Source organism: Pristiophorus japonicus, unplaced genomic scaffold (assembly GCF_044704955.1).
Source record: "Pristiophorus japonicus isolate sPriJap1 unplaced genomic scaffold, sPriJap1.hap1 HAP1_SCAFFOLD_1710, whole genome shotgun sequence".
Classification (NCBI taxonomy): Eukaryota; Metazoa; Chordata; class Chondrichthyes; family Pristiophoridae; genus Pristiophorus; species Pristiophorus japonicus.
In genome coordinates, this window is record NW_027251394.1 from 37,501 (window position 1) to 42,500 (window position 5,000).

Consider the following 5,000-nt stretch of genomic DNA (forward strand, 5'->3'; position numbering starts at 1 on the left):
CGCCGTCCCGTGTCGGACCGCTGTCGGCCATACCTCGTTGGAAAGCGGCGGCGGCGCCGCAGGCGGCGGTGTCAGCCCGCTCCCGCATGGACGAGGCACGGCGTCGCTAGGCCGCTTGGCCCGCCGGGCAACCGGCATCCGCTGCAGTCTTTGGGCAGTAACATGACGACGCAACGTGGCAACTGGCGCGGGTAAAGAGCGTCCGCTGCGGCCGGACGGGTCGCACCGGAGGCCAGCGACGGCGTGCGGCCGGCTCTTTGGCCGGCGGAGGTGCAGCCGTTGGCTGGAGACCGCTTTCCGACGGCTATCTCCGCTGGTCGGCCAGCTGTGCTCGTCGGGTGCGCGGCGCGGGGAAGAGGAAGGCAAGCGGCATCGAACGCTACCACATTCCTGCGGGCCGACCCGAAGCCGAGCGCGCTGGAAGTCCGCGAAATGCAACCGGAGAAGAAAGTCTGAATGTGGCAACTGATGAACTGAAAATTGTCGGCGGCAAATGGTTAACCAAATGGGTTGAAGGTGGCAAACCATTAACCGAAAACTCTGGCAAATGGTTAACCGGCGTGTTAAGATGGTATCTTTAATAAAAGACGGAAATGACGAAGCCAACATAGCCAAACGAAGGCGGGGACGTTAGTGTGGCAGAAGGGCATGTCTTTAAGCCGTCGGGCGAATGTCCCTGCCAGTTGGAATCTTTTCGGGAAAAAGGGTGAAAAAATCGGAAAGGCCTAGCCGTCCGCCGTGGGGTGCGTTCGCTCGGGCTCGGCCAGCCGCGTCGATGGGTGCCGGAACGGTGCGGCTGCGCTCCGGGAGTGCGGAGATACGGCCTGTCAAGTTTCGTCCCGGAAGTCTGGATGGAGCTAAATCCGAAGCCGTTTGCGGGAAATTAGTTCCAGGGCTCGGCGACCGAAGTCAAATCCGTCCCGCCAACTTGACACTTGTCATTTCTGTCCTTGGGGGTTGGCGGGGTACCTGCACAGAGGTAGGAGGTGGCTGATCGAGAATTGGTGAGTTTTCCAAAGTCACGTCTCGAGCCTCCAGGTCTGCAGAGACCGACCAGGGCTGCCGCCCAACCGACTATTCACCCTTTTTGGGCGGGAATTTTTTCCATTTTTGTCCATTTTTCGGGTTTTTGGTCGGGCTTCAAAAACGGCAGCCCGAGGCCTGGCAGAGGCCGGGGCATGTCCCCGGTCGCGCCAGGCGGCTCGCGCGACCCGATTAGGCCCCGAAAGGAGTCGGGAAATCGGCAGACCTGCCCGAGTTCAGCCCGGGGGAGGCGGGGGGCAGGTCGGTTCGGCTCAAATCATTAACCAAAGCCGAGACTTGGTCTCGCTGGCGCAACCGAAGTGCCAGGCTGGATAACTCATTAACCAGAAGGCGGAGGCGGCTGGAGGCAGGCAGGGCTGATGGCTGAGGCCGGGTGGAGGCCACCCGCGGCCGGGAAAGTCAAAAGTCCCGTTGTGTGGAAGTCTATGAGGTCAGATTCGGCCGCCTTACCGGGCCTGCGGTTGATGGTTTCCCGCTTGGGCAAGCGAGTCGGCCCGGCAAAGTGGCCACTTGCATTTTCTGGCAAGTGTCTGCGAACAACGTTAATGAGTTGAACCTCGGCAATTGTCGGAAGTCCCGATGAAGAAATGAAAATGCCCCTTTTGCGGGGATTTGGATGCTCATGGCCGGCAGCAGGTGGCCCGACGCCCCGCCAACTTGACACTTGTCATTTCTGTCCTTGGGGGTTGGCGGGGTATCTGCACAGAGGTAGGAGGTGGCAGAATCGAGACTTGGTGAGTTTTCCAAACAAACGTCTCGAGCCTCCAGGTCTGCAGAGACCGACCAGGGCTGCCGCCCAACCGACTATTCACCCTTTTTGGGCGGGAATTTATTCCCTTTTTGCCCATTTTTCGGGTTTTTGGTCGGGCTTCAAAAGCGGCTGCCCGAGGCCTGGCAGAGGCCGGGGCATGGGCCCCGATCGCGCCAGGCGGCACGCGCGACCCGATTAGGCCCCGAAAGGAGTCGGGAAATCGGCAGACCTGCCCGACTTCAGCCCGCGGGGGCGGGGGGCAGGTCGGTTCGGCTCAAATCAATAACCAAAGCCGAGACTTGGTCTCGCTGGCGCAACCGAAGTGCCAGGCTGGATAACTCATTAACCAGAAGGCGGCTGGAGGCAGGCAGGGCTGATGGCTGAGGCCGGGTGGAGGCCACCCGCGGCCGGGAAAGTCAAAAGTCCCGTTGTGTGGAAGTCTATGAGGTCAGATTCGGCCGCCTTACCGGGCCTTCGGTTGATGGTTTCCCGCTTGGGCAAGCGAGTCGGCCCGGCAAAGTGGCCACTTGCATTTTCTGGCAAGTGTCTGCGAACACGTTAATGAGTTGAACCTTGGAAATTGCCGGAAGTCCCGATGAAGAAATGAAAATGCCCCTTTTGCGGGGATTTGGATGCTCATGGCCGGCAGCAGGTGGCCCGACGCCCCGCCAACTTGACACTTGTCATTTCTGTCCTTGGGGGTTGGCGGGGTATCTGCACAGAGGTAGGAGGTGGCAGAATCGAGACTTGGTGAGTTTTCCAAACAAACGTCTCGAGCCTCCAGGTCTGCAGAGACCGACCAGGGCTGCCGCCCAACCGACTATTCACCCTTTTTGGGCGGGAATTTATTCCCTTTTTGCCCATTTTTCGGGTTTTTGGTCGGGCTTCAAAAGCGGCTGCCCGAGGCCTGGCAGAGGCCGGGGCATGGGCCCCGATCGCGCCAGGCGGCACGCGCGACCCGATTAGGCCCCGAAAGGAGTCGGGAAATCGGCAGACCTGCCCGACTTCAGCCCGCGGGGGCGGGGGGCAGGTCGGTTCGGCTCAAATCATTAACCAAAGCCGAGACTTGGTCTCGCTGGCGCAACCGAAGTGCCAGGCTGGATAACTCATTAACCAGAAGGCGGCTGGAGGCAGGCAGGGCTGATGGCTGAGGCCGGGTGGAGGCCACCCGCGGCCGGGAAAGTCAAAAGTCCCGTTGTGTGGAAGTCTATGAGGTCAGATTCGGCCGCCTTACCGGGCCTTCGGTTGATGGTTTCCCGCTTGGCAAGCGAGTCGGCCCGGCAAAGTGGCCACTTGCATTTTCTGGCAAGTGTCTGCGAACAACGTTAATGAGTTGAACCTTGGAAATTGCCGGAAGTCCCGATGAAGAAATGAAAATGCCCCTTTTGCGGGGATTTGGATGCTCATGGCCGGCAGCAGGTGGCCCGACGCCCCGCCAACTTGACACTTGTCATTTCTGTCCTTGGGGGTTGGCGGGGTATCTGCACAGAGGTAGGAGGTGGCAGAATCGAGACTTGGTGAGTTTTCCAAACAAACGTCTCGAGCCTCCAGGTCTGCAGAGACCGACCAGGGCTGCCGCCCAACCGACTATTCACCCTTTTTGGGCGGGAATTTATTCCCTTTTTGCCCATTTTTCGGGTTTTTGGTCGGGCTTCAAAAGCGGCTGCCCGAGGCCTGGCAGAGGCCGGGGCATGGTCCCCGATCGCGCCAGGCGGCTCGCGCGACCCGATTAGGCCCCGAAAGGAGTCGGGAAATCGGCAGACCTGCCCGAGTTCAGCCCGGGGGGGGCGGGGGGCAGGTCGGTTCGGCTCAAATCATTAACCAAAGCCGAGACTTGGTCTCGCTGGCGCAACCGAAGTGCCAGGCTGGATAACTCATTAACCAGAAGGCGGCTGGAGGCAGGCAGGGCTGATGGCTGAGGCCGGGTGGAGGCCACCCGCGGCCGGGAAAGTCAAAAGTCCCGTTGTGTGGAAGTCTATGAGGTCAGATTCGGCCGCCTTACCGGGCCTGCGGTTGATGGTTTCCCGCTTGGGCAAGCGAGTCGGCCCGGCAAAGTGGCCACTTGCATTTTCTGGCAAGTGTCTGCGAACAACGTTAATGAGTTGAACCTCGGCAATTGTCGGAAGTCCCGATGAAGAAATGAAAATGCCCCTTTTGCGGGGATTTGGATGCTCATGGCCGGCAGCAGGTGGCCCGACGCCCCGCCAACTTGACACTTGTCATTTCTGTCCTTGGGGTTGGGCGGGGTATCTGCACAGAGGTAGGAGGTGGCAGAATCGAGACTTGGTGAGTTTTCCAAACAAACGTCTCGAGCCTCCAGGTCTGCAGAGACCGACCAGGGCTGCCGCCCAACCGACTATTCACCCTTTTTGGGCGGGAATTTTTTTCCATTTTTGTCCATTTTTCGGGTTTTTGGTCGGGCTTCAAAAACGGCAGCCCGAGGCCTGGCAGAGGCCGGGGCATGTCCCCGGTCGCGCCAGGCGGCTCGCGCGACCCGATTAGGCCCCGAAAGGAGTCGGGAAATCGGCAGACCTGCCCGAGTTCAGCCCGGGGGAGGCGGGGGGCAGGTCGGTTCGGCTCAAATCATTAACCAAAGCCGAGACTTGGTCTCGCTGGCGCAACCGAAGTGCCAGGCTGGATAACTCATTAACCAGAAGGCGGCTGGAGGCAGGCAGGGCTGATGGCTGAGGCCGGGTGGAGGCCACCCGCGGCCGGGAAAGTCAAAAGTCCCGTTGTGTGGAAGTCTATGAGGTCAGATTCGGCCGCCTTACCGGGCCTGCGGTTGATGGTTTCCCGCTTGGGCAAGCGAGTCGGCCCGGCAAAGTGGCCACTTGCATTTTCTGGCAAGTGTCTGCGAACAACGTTAATGAGTTGAACCTTGGAAATTGCCGGAAGTCCCGATGAAGAAATGAAAATGCCCCTTCTGCGGGGATTTGGATGCTCATGGCCGGCAGCAGGTGGCCCGACGCCCCGCCAACTTGACACTTGTCATTTCTGTCCTTGGGGGTTGGCGGGGTGCCCGGAGATTTTCGGGAACACGATTTTCAGAACATTTTTACGACAGCGGGTACACTTTGAAAGCGCCCGAAAAGTGATGCTTTGCTGAAAGGTGCTCAATCTCAGGAAAGAGACCTTTGAAAAGAGCACTTGGAAAGTCACAAAATGAACGGTGTGCGAGACTTGGAACAATTTTGACAAAGTCTTT